The sequence below is a fragment of the Bos indicus genome, chromosome 11 (genome assembly GCF_029378745.1).
Source record: "Bos indicus isolate NIAB-ARS_2022 breed Sahiwal x Tharparkar chromosome 11, NIAB-ARS_B.indTharparkar_mat_pri_1.0, whole genome shotgun sequence".
NCBI classification, from domain to species: domain Eukaryota; kingdom Metazoa; phylum Chordata; class Mammalia; order Artiodactyla; family Bovidae; genus Bos; species Bos indicus.
Window position 1 is genome coordinate 45653920 of NC_091770.1, and position 17037 is coordinate 45670956.

At 45.4% G+C, this 17037-nt stretch overlaps 1 protein-coding gene across 4 annotated transcripts in view; it reads right to left on the bottom strand.

The window, feature by feature from the left end:
* NCK2 (NCK adaptor protein 2) overlaps nt 1–17037 on the bottom strand; it is a 115160-nt gene that overhangs the window by 31073 nt on the left and 67050 nt on the right. The gene's annotated exons all lie outside the window — the stretch shown is intronic.

Genomic DNA, 17037 nt, shown 5'->3' on the forward strand with positions numbered 1-17037 from the left:
CTGTAGAGGCTGCTGGCTGGACGGCATCCTGGAGGAAGCTGTTAGTAAGGATAGGGGGGCGAGAGTGGGGGTTCCACCCAAGGTCCTGGGAAACTGCTCCAGGAGGCCAAGAGGAGCCAGTCCTTCCAGTGATGAGAAGTCTGATATGAGTGTAGGATGAACTGTGTAATAAGAAGAGGCTGGCGCTGAAATAAGATTATTCCCCAATATAAACCAGATGTACAAATGGACTTAAATTCCTAATACGGAAAAGCCATAACAGAAGGAAGTCTGAGGAAGTACCTTCTAACTGACTACAGAAATTTTATGTCAGAAATGGGACTCTGATGTGGTCTAGGACTTACCGAGGTCAGATACAAAGTGTAGTGTACATTTACCCCTCTAGCTTGGGCAGGTCAAGAAAATCAAATTTTTGCCTTCATTCACTAAGCTAGTATTCACCTACCTATAGCCAACAGAAAGAAGAGCCACAAAGTTAATATTTTGCAGCTAGATCATGTTTCATGTCATGCGACCAGTCATACAATTTTAAGAGTTAGTGATACAGATTAGCAAGAAAAACCCTATTTTATACTGAATTAAAGAAACTCAGAAAATCTAACATGCTAAGCTGCTTTTTCAAGTCTTGGGTGGAAAAAGATTAAAAAAAAAAAAAAAACCCTAAACAGACTGGAATAGTTATAAAACTTTCTTGGCCCTGCAGTTGTCACTAACTCCTAAAATAATATCAATCCTATTCTGGGACTCTCTAAAAAGGAGCCTGTTAACTTCAGCTTGCTGCTTTAGGGCTGGGTTACATAATTCTCAGAACAACCAACACCCCAAAATGCTCATGAACACTCCCAAAGGGGTCTCGGGGGCCAAGCTGAACCACTTGGTCATAACTGCAAACAAAAAATCTGAATAAAGAGTTTGGGGTTCAGGATTTCCTAGGTGGTCCAGTGGCTAAGATTTCTTGCCCACTGTGCAAGGGGTCTGGGTTTGATCGATGCATGGGGAGCTAGATCCTATATGCAGCAACCCTGAGTTCACATGCTGCAACTAAAAACCCCACCTGCCACAATGAAGATCAAAGACCCCACAACTAAGACCCAGCACAGCCAAGCAAATAAAAATTAACATTAAAAACAATAATCTGGGATCATGTGCTTAGCTGGGCCTTCTGTGCATCCCCCTGGCCTTCCTCTCATTCTGTAGGACAAGACAGCAGTATCTGCCTCGCTCGAGGAGGTACCCAGACCCCCGGAAGCAGCCCAGTGATGTCGTGATTAAGGGTCGAGGTTTCATGTCATACAAGCCTGGGTTGGAGTCGGCTGTACACCTCAGCCCAGCTGCCCTTCTGTCGTGTGGGGCAAGAAGACCACCTCCTCCAGGAGTTTGTGAAAACAGCTCTGAGCCCCGTGCCCACACACAGAACGGGAATCACAGTCAGCATGAAAGCACGGTGCATGCTATGGCACTGATGGTTAGTGTCAGGGGGCCAGACTGCCAAAATCTCCTGCCCAGTACTAGCATGTAAGAGAGGACAGTGGGGGACGCTCAGGCTTTGGGATGAGACCCTTCTCGTGGGTTTGAATCCTGGCTCAGGCACTTTCCAGCCTGTGGATGTGGACAGGTTATCTTACATCTCTAAGCCCCAGTTTCATCATTCATTCAGTGTCTCTGTAGATCCATCGTCTCTGCTTCACAGGGTGACTGCAGACCTGGGATGAGCTCACAGTCAGGAAACAGCCCCATGGGCACCAGGGGGATGCTAGTAGCTCCTCCTATGACTGGGCTTCCCTGGTGACTTGGCAGTAAAGAATTCGCCTGCCAAGGCAGGAGACATGGGTTCTGATCCCTGGGTCAGGAAGATCCCCTGGAGGAGGAAATAGCAACCTACTCCACTGTTCTTGCCTGGAGAATCCCATGGACAGAGGAGTCTGTCCATGGCAGGCTACGCTGCATGGGGTTGCAAAGTTGGACACAATTTAGCAACTAAATACAATCTTTGACCGTGTGCCCGTCCCCATGGAGGAAGGTGTGCCAAGCCCGTTCTGTTGTTTATTTTCTCTTTTACATGTAGTGTATTTTTGTGCCTTAGGGAAGCAGTAATACCTTGACTCGCGTCATGGCTTAATTAACTTGCTGAGACCTGGAGCAACATGAGATTCTATATCATGTCCTACTTGAAGTTGAAGTCTAGCAGCTGTAATTAGTGATACGCTTGCAGAAAGCCACCAACTGGCCTTTCTGTTCCCCTCAGGGCATCACAGGCTCCTGCCAACTCCTGTAAAATGAGTTGGCATCTGGCAAGTCTTATCTACCACGCAACCTGAAACTTTAATAAAGAATTTATTAGGTCTTTTAAAGTTGCTTCTGACACCGTTTCCCTGAGTGAGTCTCCTTAAAGCAAGTGTACTATTTTAAAGTATTTGCAAAATAAACAAAGGGGGGAAAACAGTGTGATAAATGAGAGAAAACAATGAAAGTGTTATTTTTGTTTGGGCTGACCTTGGCATGGTTACTTGTGGCATTCTTTTTCCGTGGGCTGCTGTAGGCACTTGCATAGACTTAGTGGCCTGAAACAGCCCAAGTTCATTCCCTTACAGTTCTGTGGGGCAGAAGTCCCAGCTGGGTCTCACTGGAGCTGAGTCAAGGTATGGGCAGGGCCATGTCCCTTCTGGAGAGTCCAGAGAAGAATGGTCCTTACGTCTTCCAGCTTCTGGGCACTGCCCTGGTCCAGGCAGGCTCCTCTCTTATTCTTCTGCCTCCTCTCCTGCTCACAGGGCCTCTCTGGTCACAAAGGCCTACAAGGGTGTTCCCTCAAGATAAGCTGATCAGTAACCTCCTTCCCCCCATGTTTCCCCACATAGCCTAACATATTCACAGGTTTCCAAGGAGGAAGATGTGGACATCTTTGGGGGCCAGGCTAATATTCTTCCTACTTGTTTAGTTGCTAAGTCGTGTCTGACTTTGTGACCCCATGGACTGTAGCCCTCCAGGCTCCTCTGTCCATGGGATTCTCTAAGAAAGTATACTGGAGTGGGTTGTCATACTGAAAACCTCTATTTGAGTGAATTTCTATAATTGATTGACTGCATTGAAAGCACGAGCTCTTATAAAGAAAAAGCCTTAAGACCCATATTGAAGTAGATTACCTTATTGGACTAATTCAGAATGTATGTTGAACATCAAGGTAAGGATGACTTTCTCCCCCCCATGTAGTCAGTCTCTTTTCTTACCGGTTGCTCTCTAAACCAATTATCTGCTCCTAGCTCTATATCTGGATACGTCTGTATCTACGTGTGCACACAGGTATTTTTCTGAAATTACAGGGTAATATGCTAGAGGTAAAATATCACACTCGATTTGTTGGTCCTTTTGTCTCTGTTTTGAATTGAATTCAATAAATCATATTTCATCCATGTAAGTTTATATTACAAATGGGACTGGCAACATTTTAAAGCTGTTTATGACCCTGGTCTTCTTTGAGGCTGGCTAGATCAGTCATTCTGTAGAAGGGTGATGAGGCAGGTGCATATTAACCTTGAATCATCAGTGCCTTTCCTTGACCTTCCCATTAGGCCGGGTGGCTGCAGCCTCAGCAGCCGCTGTCAGCACATAACGGGCTCTCCCACACAGTGAACAGGTGAACAGGTAACCTCAGGCGATGCAGGGGATCCTGGGGAAGGAAAGCCTCATCTGCGCTGAATGGGGCCCACCCTGCTCTCCAAGAAGGAACCCGTCCTGTGGTCACTGCCATTTCTCTTGGCTAGGTCATTCTTCTCTCTCCTGGATTGTCTTTCCTGCCTGCTGACAGCAGACACTGTCCATTAGCCATTGAAGGGCTGCCCTCTGCTCCGCTGCCTGGAGCACCCAGCCCTACTTCACTTTCTCTCCTCCTCTTTCACAGGCCCCTCCTCAAGCTTCTGACCTAGGCTGCCTGGGGGGCCTCGACTCTATCCTTTTGCTCCCTCTCTAAACAAGCTGCTCCCAAGTGCAGCTTCCAGCCCTGCCCCCCAAGACGTGGACCCCTCCCCCACCTCTGAGACACCTCCAACTGTTCTCCAACTCACCCAAACGGAACTCTTCACCATCTACACCAAACCACAGCAAAAGAAAACCAATCAAAGAGTGACCACAAAATCCACCCCCCCTGTCTCCCCAGGCCCCCTCTGAGTCCATGAGCATAAGATGAACATCCGTCCACGTGCCCAAAAGGCAAAAATCTTGGCACGTCTCGCAGAATACATGCACCCCATTCATTTCATTTCAGTTCAGTTCACCTTCAAAATACTTCTCAAATTTTACCACCGTCAGACCCTCCACTGCCCAGCTCCAAGCCAGCCCCACCTGGGCCCAGACCATACAGTTTTTTCTCCCCAACTGGGTCAGTCTCCACCCTCGCAGTCTGCCTCCCCAGCAGTGGCCTGTGATGCTCCTAAACGGACGAACGGTAGGTTGTGTCTCCTCCGTTCAAGCCTCGTGCCCTTCCCACCACAGGAGAACACAATCCGAGGCCAGCTCTTCCTCCAAGCTCACACTCTCTGCTCCTCTTGCCTCCCCTGCCCCCTCCCCCCGTCCCCAAATTCACAGCCCACCCTGATGAAACCAAGTGTCCGCCCAGCTCATCTGAAAGAACCGCTGCACCCACAGCTGCTCCCCCACAACACACACACACTTTCCTGTTCTGCTTTCTCTCTCCCTGGCACTTACTGGGATCTCACGTACATTTTTATTGTCTGTTTTCTCGCTGAATAAGATTCCTCGCAAACAAGGATTGTGTCTCCTCATAAACCGAGCACTTGTAAGGGCCTGAGCCTGTGTACCCAGAGAGCACATGAACAGCAGCATGGGTGCTCTTTGCCAGCAGCTGTGTGGCTTCCACCACCAGAACTCTCATGGACACAAGACACTGAGATGCTGCTTCTTGTGCTTAAGTCCTGATGTGCAGCCAGAATCACAATTAAGGAACTTTATTTAAAACAATCTCACCTTAGATAGGGGCTTCCCTGGTGGCTCGGTGGTAAAGAATCTGCCTGCAATGCAGGAAGACGCAGGTCTGATTCCTGGGTAGGGAAGATCCCCTGGAGAAGGGGATGGCAACCCACTCCAGTATTCTTGCCTGGGAAATCCCATGGAGAGAGGAGCTTGGTGGACTACACAGTCCATGGGGGTCGCAGAGAGTCAGACACAACTGAATCGCTAACACATACTTTCGCACTCACCTTTGATACCGTCATTGTTATTCTACATAATAAGGGCTCTTCATTCATGAGGGAAGCCATGGAATAATTTCAATTAAAATTTAAAATTTTGTGTCATTCAGCTACTTTGAGAAAAAGGGGGAAAATACACAGAATATACATAAATATTCATGAAATACAGATCAATAAGGAAGGGCAAAATTCCAACTTTTTCTGACAACTGATAAGAGCAGCAACAGAAAAGGAAAGATGAAAGTTCAGCAAAGCTCATTAAACTACTGAGGAAGCGCTGTCTCAGACCTGGAGACATACCTGTCAATAAAATGATTTGAAAACTTTGCATTTATCCTTAACAGTCCCCAAATTTAAAAACAGGATGTTGAACACTGAAGCAATACAAAGCATACACATAATCCTTATAGCAGAGCTGTAAGAATATAAGACTCCCTTTTATAGGAAAGCATTAAAGTATATAAATAGTGGTATGCATAGCTGACACAGTAAAAAATCATTCTAGTTCAAATAAATCTCGATTCTCTAATGGGAATTACCAATCCTCCCAGATCAAAATATGATGAAACTGGCAATTTGTATGGAAACACAAAAGATCCTGAACAGCCAAAGCAATCTTGAGAAAGAATGGAGCAGGAGGAATCAACCTTCCTGATTCAGACTACACTACAAAGTTACAGTCATCAGTATGTAACACACGGACAGTATGGTACTGGCACAAAAACAGAAATATAGACCAACGGAAGAAGACAGAAAGCCCAGGGATAAACCCACACACCTATGGATACCACCTTATCTTTGACAAAGGAGGCAAGAATGTACAATGGGGCAAAGACAGCCTCTTCAATAAGTGGTGCTGGGAAAACTGGACAGCTACGTATAAAAGAATGAAATTAGAATACTTTCTCAAAGATAAACTCAAAATGGATTAAAGACCTAAATGTAAGGCCAGAAACTATAAGACTCTTAGAGGAAAACATAGAACACTCTCTGACATAAATCACAGCAAGATCCTCTATGACCCACCTCCTAGACTAATGGAAATTATAACAAAAATAAACAAACGGGACCTAATTAAACTTAAAAGCTTTTGCACAGCAAAAGAAACTATAAACAAGGTGAAAAGGCATCCCTCAGAATAGGAGAAAATGATAGCAAATGGAACAACTGACAAAGAATTAGTCTCCAAAATATATAAGCATCTCATGCAGCTCAATACCAGAAAAACAAACAACCCAATCAAAAAGTGGGCAGATGATCTAAATAGACATTTCTCCAAAGAAGACATACAGATGGCTAATGAACACTTGAAAAGATGCTCAGCATCATTCATTATTAGAGAAAAGCAAATCAAAACTACAATGAGGTTATCACTTTGTTCCGGTCAGAATGGCCATCACCAAAAAAATCTACAAATGAATGCTGGAGAGGGTGTGGAGAAAAGGGAACCCTCTTGCACTGTTTGTGGGAATGCAAATTGATACAGCCACTATGGATGTTAGATTGGAGGAGATTCCTTAAAAAAACTAGGAATAAAACTACCATATGACCCAGCAATCCCACTACTAGACATACCCTGCTGCTGCTGCTAAGTCACTTCAGTCGTGTCTGACTCTGTGTGACCCCATAGACGGCAGCCCACCACGCTCCCCCGTCCCTGGGATTCTCCAGGCAAGAACACTGGAGTGGGTTGCCATTTCCTTCTCCAATGCATGAAAGTGAAAAGTGAAAGTGAAGTCGCTCAACCATGTCTGACCCTCAGCGACCCCATGGACTGCAGCCTACCAGGCTCCTCCATCCATGGGATTTTCCAGGCAAGAGTACTGGAGTGGGGTGCCATTGTGTTCTCCGGCACATACCCTGAGGAAACCATAATTGAAAAAGACACATGTATCTTAAAGTTCACTGAAGCACTGTTTACAATAGCTAGGACAAGGAAGCAACCTGATGTCCATCAACAGATGAATGGATAAAGAAGTAGTGGTATGCATATATACAATGGAATATTAGCTATAAAAAGGAACACATTTGAGTCAATTTTAATGAAGTAGATGAACCCAGAGCCTATTATACAGAGTGAAATAAGTCAGAAAGATAAAAAAAAGTATCGTACATTAACCCATATATATGGACTCTAGAAAGATGGCACTGATGAGCCTATTTGCAGGGCAGCAAGGGAGACACAGACACAGAGAACAGACTTGTGGACACAGTGGGGGAAGGAGAGGGTGGGACGAACTGAAAGGGTAGCATGGAAACGTATACACCCCACACGTAAAACAGACGGCCAGCGGGAATGTGCTATGTGACTCAGGGAGCTCCATCCCGTGTTCTGTGACCATCTACAGGGGTGGGGTGGGGACGGAGGTGGGACAGAGGCTCAAGGGGGAGGGGATAAATGGATTCCTATGGCTGATTCACACTGACGTGTGGCAGAAACCAACACAATGTTGTAAAGCAATTATCCTCTAATTAAAAATAAAGAAATAGAAAAAATATGATGAAATTGGGACTTCCTTGATGCTCCAGTGGTTAAGATTTCACTTTCTAATGCAGGGGGTACAGGTTTGATCCCTAGTTGGAGAACTAAGATTCCCACATGCCTCTGAGGCCAAAAAAGCCAAAACATAAAACAGAAGCAATATTGTAGCAAATTCAATAAAGACTTCAAAGAACGTCAAAAAATATTTTAAAAATAGGATACTTGTAAAGTAACCAGTATATATAATGACAAAAGACCGGTTCCCAGAATATATAAAGAGTCCTGCAGTTCAAGAAGCAACAGAACAACAACTCAATTGAAAGCAAATGGAGACAAAGTCATTCATTGTCCAGAAGGACAGCATAGATGATGAATCAACTCAGAAAAGCTCACTGTGTCCATGATCCGATACCACAGGGGCAATGCCTTTTAACACTAGATGGACAGAAATGGGCCAGGCTGATGATGTGAGCATCAGGGAGGCTGGGAGGCAGTGGAGATCCTCCTATTGTGCCAGAACAGGAGGAAGGCAGTTCTGCCTGGGAAGATGATGTGGGGTTGGATGGAAAGCTGGATGCTGACACAGTACCAGGAGGCATCTCCACGCCTCATCTGCAGCACAGAAATTGCGCTCAGTCCAGAGCAACCCTGCTTCTGACAGTTAAAGAGGGGCTTTGAAAAAGTGCAAGTGTCAGTCGCTCTGTCGTGTCTGTCTCTTTGCAACCCCATGGACTGAAGCTAGCTGGGCTCCTCTGTCCATAGCATTTTCCAGGCAAGAGAACTGGAGTAGGTAGTCATTCCCTTCTCCAGGGGATTGTCCCGACCCAGGGATTGAACCCAAGTCTCCTGCACTGGCAGACGATTCTTTACTGTCTGAACCACCAGAGAAGCCCACCACATCTGGGGGTGGGTGCCAAATATCCATTTTGATCTTTGGTCCCTGTTTTTCTTGGGTTATATGCATTTTTGATACTGAGTTGCTTGTTGCTGTTATTGTTTAGGAATTAAGTCCATGGGGTCGCAAAGAGTCAGACGACTTAGTCACTTATGTCCACTGAGTCGGTGATGCCATCCAACCATCCTCTGCTGTGCCCTTCTCCTGCATTCAATCGTTCCCAGCATCAGGGTCTTATCCAATGAGTCAGCTCCTCCTGTCAGGTGACCAAAGTACTGGAGTTTAGCATCAGTCCTTCCAATGAATATTCAGAGCTGATTTCCTGTAGGATTGACTGGTTTGATCGCCTTGATGACCAAGGGACTCTCAAGAGTCTTCTCCAGAACCACAGTTCAAAACTGTCAGTTCTTCGGCACTCAGCTTTCTCTATGGCCCAAGTGTCACATCTGTACACAACCCCTGGAAAAACCATTAGCTTTGACTATCTAGACCTTGGTTGGCAAACTGTTATCTCTGTATGCGTCACAAAATCTACTGTAAGAACTCAGGTTAAGAGCACAGGCTCTTCATGCCCAATCCCTCCAACCAAAGCGAGGCTGACTGGGGGCCGGAGTAGGGTGGTCCTCAGATTCCCTGCATTTCCCACTCATTCCCGAGTCCTGGACTGCGGGGTGGGGGGCGCCAGAAAGAAAGCAGCATTCTACAGAAATGCCCCCTGTGGATGAAGCATTCCACTTCCCCCAGTGAGCTGGGGGCTGCCCTGGGCTGCCCCTGACCATGGCCTGCCCACTTATGCCTGGGGAGGTCTGCACACAGGTGGGAGAGCCAGGGCAGGCCAGAGAGCCTCCAACTCCATCAATTCACATGTCAATGTGACTGTTGGTCAAAGTCGACTCCAAGAGGCTCAGAAGGCAGATGTCATTTCACAGTGAGATGCAGGGTTGGCCCCCACTTGGGGACCAGCAGGTAGACACGGTCACCCCCCTCAGCAAGCACTGAGGGCCACTGGCCTCCATTCAAAACTGCTTCTGCTACTGTCTTTCTCGTTAACACAGCACCAAAAACTGCTCCCCTTAAACTGATCTTTCATGGTTTCAGTTATTCATACCTTTCGTATCAGTTACTCATTCAATTCATACCATACTACTCAATATGATTTTATAACCATCTCAACATCTTGAAATCAAATAGTTTCCATAATAGCCAACAGCAAAGTTAATTCTGATCAGCAGAAACCTAAAACTCAAGGTGCTTTTCCACTCTCTGCACTGAGACAGGCTCGCAACAGGAGAAGGTAGGACCCCCGGAGCCACCAGTGACCCTCCAACTGTGTTCCTGGACCACCAGGCTGCTCATTGCGGTTTTCTACACTTCAGAAAAAGTGTAGGCAAAAAAAAAAAAACCTCCAGACTGGCACACACTGCAGTGGGTCCATACAGGAACTCTCATCCGGCCATGGATGGGCTCAGCATTTCTCAGCTTTACTGACGTACGCTTAGAAGGGACATGTATTAAATGTGTATAGATGGATGAGTTTGGACATATGCATATACACTTGATCCCCAAAACAAGGTAATAAATACACCCATTACCTCCAAAAAATTTACCCATTTGAGGTCTAGTTTGCTTTTGAAAAGCTGACACCCCTACCCGGCAACACACACAGACACAGGACGAATATGTTTTTGCTTTTCTGGAGGAAGGATGCCAAGAAGAATTCTTCATCTCTCCTAATTTTGGAACCTCAAGTGCAGCAGCGCTCTATTTAAAGCTCCAAGTGGCTGGAGTGGCCTGTTTCTTAGAATTGTACACACGCGGTCCAGGGACGCTGAGACCAGCACAGCGTCTGTGTGGTCAGCACCCCCATAGCCCCCATGCAGCCCTGAGTCAGGCATCACCATCTGCTGGGCCGTCCTGGCAAATAAAGTGAACTCTTCAGGCTCTTTTCCACCTTTTATAAAATGGGGGGGAGATAGCCACATCACCTGATCTTAGAATTTATAAGAAAATTCATTTGCAAACTATAAGGTACAATTCAGAGAGTAGTGAAGACATGACTGTAAAGCTATGAATTCATTTCTATAATCTTTCCTAAGGAAAAGAATGGGGGTGGCAGGGGCAAGGGTTTGCTTTTTGTGTTTTTAATTTGGCCACCTTTGATGTGAAGAGCTGACTCACTGGAAACAACCCTGATGGTGAGAAAGATGGAGGGCAAGAGGAAAAGGGGGCAGCAGAGGATGAGATGGTTGGATGGTATCACTGACTCAACGGATGTGAGTTTGAGCAAACTCCGGGAGACGGTGGAAGACAGAGAAGCCTGGCGAGATGCAGTCCATGGAGCTGCAAAGAGTCGGATATGATTTAGAGACTGAACAGCAACAATCTGTGTCCAGCCTTCAAGCAAGTCACACTGATGGGGCATGTTGGCTGTGACAGAAAAGGGAAATGCTTGCCTAAGCTTTGACCATCACCTCAACCAGCAGAAAAGGATGATTTTGTGGCTGCACAAAGAAACGATCAATCTTGATTTTCTGTGGCTTTGCTCTTGACACAGGTACTATGGAAAACGCAGGGGACACAAGGGATGATCACGCACACAGGAAGGGTAGGAGGTCCCTCTGCCTCCACAAATGACTTCTCTCAGAGGTCAGACGGTCAACTGGGGGCCACAAACACACAGTGACCCCTGAGACGGATACAAGTGCAGGTCCGAAGACTACTGAGCTGGCGCTGGGGTCTCGGGAGGAACAAAGCCTCTGGGGGATTCAGGTCTTGGCTCCCACCCTCAACCCCTTCCAAAGGCTTCCTTCATGCATTCCTTGAGATTCCAAAGGGACTGGTTTCCAAACCAACCTTTGTTGCTGGAGATTTTGCAAGGGAAAATAAATAAAATTCACTGTCGAGCAAGAATGAAAGGCTTTGGGTCAGAAAGATGTGGGTGCACAGCCCACTTTGTCCTACGAGCACTGGGTTGTGGCCAAGTTGTTTTATCTCTCAGAGTGGTGAGGAGTCCCTGGTTTAAGGAAGGCACTCCGATACCAGTCTCCGCCATGTCACTTCTGTGGGATGTCAGAGACAGGAAACGGAAGGAATACCAGCTTGGAAGCAGTGCACGGGCAGGGCAGAACGCTGCTGTGTGAGTTCCACTCTGAGACCCTGGGAACCATCTTCGCTCAGTGTCTCTGCCTATGCAATAGGGGGTAATAAGACCTGTATTTCAGCCACAGATAGTGTCCTGGAGGGGTCAAGCCTGAGTCAAGCCCCTGGTAAGTGCCTGGTACTTTACATCTGCCTCCACTGATTCACAAGTAGGTTAACTGTGGCAGAATCAACACTACTTTTTTTTTTTTAAGCAACATTCAGTACTTACTGGGCAATTATTTAAACCAATTATTGCAGCTCTAGCCACTACATCTACTAGAACATCAAAGGCTACAGCCAACCCTAGACACTGAGTAACCCCTGATGCTTTCATATTGTCATGCTAGAGAAGATTCTTGAGAGTCCCTTGGACTGCAAGGAGATCAAACCAGTCAGTCCTAAAGGAAATCAACCTTGAATATTCATTGAAAGGACTGATGCTGAAGCTGAAGCTCCAATACTTCAGCCCCTGATTCCAAGAGTCAACTCATTGCAAAAGACTCTGATGCTGGGAAAGATTGAGGGCAACAGGAGAAGGAGGCAACGGAGAATGAGATGGTCAGATGGCATCACGGACTCAATGGACATGAATTTGAGCAGATTCCAGGAGATAGTGAAAGACAGAGAAGCTTGGAGTGCTACAGTCCATGGGGTCACAAAGAGTTGGACATGACTTAGTGACTGAACAACAACAAATATTTCAAGCAAATATTAGCAGACCTAAAGGGAGAAATAGACAACAATACAGTAATAGTAGGGCACTTCAATATACCACTTTCAACAATGGATAGATCATCCAGGCAGAAAATCAATAAGAAAATTTGTACTTAAACTACACACTAGACCAGATGGACTTGACATTGACAAAGCATTTCATCCAATAGGGGCAGGCAGAACACATATTTTTATAAAGCACACATGGAACATTCTCCAGGATATACAGTATCATATGTTAGGCCAGAAACAAGTATTAATAAAATTAAGAATGAAATTACATCTCTTCCCATCACAATAATCAGTTATAAGAAGAAAATTGGAAAATTCATAAATATATGAAAATTAAATAGCATGTTACTGAACAACCAATGGGTCAAAGAAGAAATAAAAAAATATATGAGACATTAAGAGACACAAACTACCATGAATAAGCAACAAGGATGTATTCTAAAGCACAAGAGAATATAGCCATTATTTTGTAATGATTTTAAATGGAGTACAATGTATAAAGGGCTCCCCTGATAGCTCAGTTGGTAAAGAACCCGCCTGCAACGTAGGGGACCCTGGTTTGATTCCTGGGTCAGGAAGATCCCCTGAAGAAGGGATAGGCTACCCACTCCAGCATTCTTGGGCTTCCCTTGTGGCTCAGCTGGTAAAGAATCTGCCTGCAATGTGGGAGACCTGGGTTCGATCCCTGGGTTGGGAAGATTCCCCTGGAGAAGGGAATGGCCACCCACTCCAATATTCTGGCCTGGAGAATTCCATGGACTTTATAGTCCATGGGGGTCGCAAAGAGTTTGACCAACTGAGCAACTTTTGCTTTCACTTTCACAATGCATAAAAAACACTGATCACTACATTGTACATGTGAAACGAATATAACATTGTAAATCAAGTCTATTTCAATAACAAAACTATCTTGAGACAAATTAAAATGGAAACACAATAGACCAAAACTAATGGGATGCATTAAAAGTAGTTCTAGCAGGGAAGTTCAGAGTGATAAAAACCCACGTTAAAAAAAAAACTGAGATCCAAATAAAGAAAACTTTACACCTCAAGGAACCAGAAAAAGAAGACCAAGTGAAGCCCATAGTTAGTAGAAGGAAGGATAGTAATCAGAGAAAAAATAAATGAAATAAAGACTAAAAAGATAACAGAAAAGGTCATTACAATGATGCCTATGCTAACATTTACACCTTGGGTATTCACATCAGCAACTGCCACAGCATGAAATCCAGTCTGGATTATTTTTCTGTGCCCATATGTCTTGTCATCTATGCACCGTCTTCCTGTATAACACCCACGTCCTTCCACCTATTAGACTGCTCTCCTGAAAAAGTCCTCAAGTAGATTTTCAAACAATCTTCAGCACAACATACGAACTATTCACATCCTCCATCTCCAGGAAATACCAGCCAGCCTCCAACAATAGTGAGTCACTGTCAATGCTGAGTTATCCAGGGAATAATTAAGGGCAGACTCTACATTGTTAAGTTCACTCCAGTACAAATGGAAGGGGCTTGTCTCCACGCTCCTCCCATGATCTCCACTCCCCTCAAATCAGGCAAAGTCAAGGCCGGGGAGTTCTCAGGACCTGGCTCCTTAATTTCAACATGGGAGGGATGGTCAGGGGAGAAAAGAATGCAGCGCAGGGACTACAGGCCTGGATACAGGGGGCTCGGGGGCCCCTCAGGTCACCCAGAGATGCAGCTGACATCCCTCAAGACTGCTCCCCTCGGTCCAGCCCCAGGGACGGCTAGCTGAGGTGGCACCAACTTGGGGTGCCCAGTAACGTGGAAATGTTTCCGAGGCTGACTCCTCACTTAGCACCTTACCAGGTTGGCACTGTTTTCTTTCTCTCCAGGACAAGGCAAGTGACAGGCTGACCAAACCGTCACCTTTCCCGTGGGCACATCAAAGACCACTGGCCCAATAGCATATGCCAGTCCCCACCTGTTACTGCTTAAATGATGTGCAGACTGATTACCATGGGCTTCTCAGGTGGCTCAAGGGTAAAGAATTTGCCTGCCATGCAACTGGGCTTGATCCTTGAGTCAGAAGATCCAGAAGTAGGAAATGGCAGCCCACTCCAATATTCTTGCCTGGAGAAGCCCATGGACAGAGGAGCTTGGCAGGCTACAGTCCATGGGGTTGCAGAGTCCAACATGACTTAGCAACTAATCAGCAGCAGCAGCAGCCCTGTGCCTTAAGACCCATGATGCTCCTGCTCCAAGTCCCCTTCTTTAAAATTCACTCAGTTTCCCTGCCTCGGGCACTCGAGACTTGCTCTAAGAACCTGACATAGCGGTAATCCGGAAACCAGAGCTGTCAGGGTCACACCCTATCCCACAAGGCCACGAGAAAAAGAGTCTGGAACAACTGTATTCCATCTATTTTTGTAGCTGCTAAAACAGTCACAGCAGGAAGAGTAGCCTAGAATCCAGCTGTGCTCACAGTCAATATTTATTACGTGAAAGGACAGATCTACTGATTTTCCCACTGGACAGTTTTCAAAACCACAAAAGCAATTCTTAATAAGAAAATCATGGTTTCGCTGTGTCTGTCATAAACTTAAAAGTCTATTTAAAATTACATGCATACAAATATTTTTCTAAGTATCTTTGCATGATAATCTGCATATAACTGTCCACCGGGCATCACCTCTTGTTTGCATGATGATAACAGACTCTCGCTGGGCACTTATGCAGAACACATCAACACTTCCTCAATTAAGCCTGTGATTTCCCCCTGACTTATGACCTTCTGGAAGAGGACCCTGACAGTCACTTAGAGTCTGCTAATGTCACCCATGACCGAGCTTCTAAAGAAGTCATGCCAAGACTCTATTACTGATGAATCACTAATGAATTCTGTTGACTAGATTCAAGGATTTACACTAATTTCTAGCTTATATTCGCATGAAATCTAACAAACCGATTGATATATGACTATACTTACAAATGAGCAAGTTTTAATAGGTTTCCCTTCAACGACTATTTAAAAAATTGAGTGGTCACAGCTAAGATTTTTTTATGAAAAGGAAACCTCCCAGGATTGGACATGAAACACCCAATGCCGTGCACTCACACAAGGTCTGGAAGAGAAACCTGGGAGTGGCTGTTCACTGCCCAGGAGCACGTAAAGCCAGAGAGAGCCAGCAACATCCTGTGGGGAAAAGGCAGTCTCGGGGTCACTTACGGGGACACAGAGAGGAGGAGGGCTTGGATCAGCTGCTGAGATGAGCTCCAGGTTCTCAATTCCAAATCAGGACCTGACCTGGAAATCACAATGGATGCCCCGCCTCTTCCCCAAACAGGTGGGAAGAGTGTCGCTTGCTCCAAGGAAATAGTAAAGCAGAATTCACCATCGTACTCTAAGAAACATGACATATTGACTCCATTACCTTCTCCTGGCCACACATCAAAGGGGAACATAACTGAAATCCAGGTGGTTCAAAAACAAAAAGGGGGTTGAGGAGAAAAACCTGATTTACAAAAAGTTTAGTAGCAGTTTTAGACCAAATAAAAGAAAACTCTAATTTATATTAAAGTAAGAAATCTACAACATTCAAACCAAGAGATTTTGTAGTCCGAAGTCACGGGTTCAAGAATAGTTTAAAGCCAGATTTATGATTACCAAAGAGGAAAGGTCAGGGGGAGAAATAAATTAGGAGTTTGGGGTTGACATGCATAGACTACTTAATATAAAAATAGATAATTAACAAGGACCTACTGTATAGCACAGGGAACTTTATACTCAATATTCTGTAATAACCTAAAAAGGAAAAGAATTTGAAAAAATGTATGTATGTATTTATATAAGACGGAATCACTTTGCTGTACACCTGAAACACAACACTGCAAAGCAATTATATTCTCTGCTGCTAAGTCACTTCAGTCGTGTCCGACTCTGTGCATCCCCATAGACAGCAGACCACCAGACTCTGCTGTCCCTGGGATTCTCCAGGCAAGAACACTGGAGTGGGTTGCCATTTCCTCCTCCAATGCAGGAAAGTGAAAAAGTGAAAGTGAAGTCGCTCAGTCGTGTCCAAATCTTCGAGACCCCGTGGACTCCAGCCTACTAGGCTTCTCCATCCATGGGGATTTTCCAGGCAAGAGTACTGAAGTAGGGTGCCACTGCCTTCTCCGAATTATATTCTCTATTGTAAAACAAAAAAAAATTTTTTTAAAGAATAGTATAAAGGAATTTGTGAATAATAGAAGCAAAATAAGCCTTGAAAGGAAAGCTCATAAATTGGGTGTTATTCCTCCACAAACCTAGACAGTGTGTTAAAAAGCAGAGACATCAGTTTGCTGACAAAGGTCTGTACTGTCGAAGCTATGGTTTTCCCAGTAGTCATGTATGGATGTGAGCATTGGACCACAGAGAAGGCTGAGCACTGCAGAACTGATGCTTTCAAACTGTGGTGCTAGAGAAGGCTCTCGAGAGCCCCTTGGACAGCAAGGAGATCAAAGTAGTCAATCCTGTGCTGTGCTTAGTCACTTCAGTTATGTTCAACTGGAATGGGTTGCCATGCCCTCCTCCAGGGGATATTCCCAATCCAGGGATTGAACCCAGGTCTCCTGTACTGCAGGCAG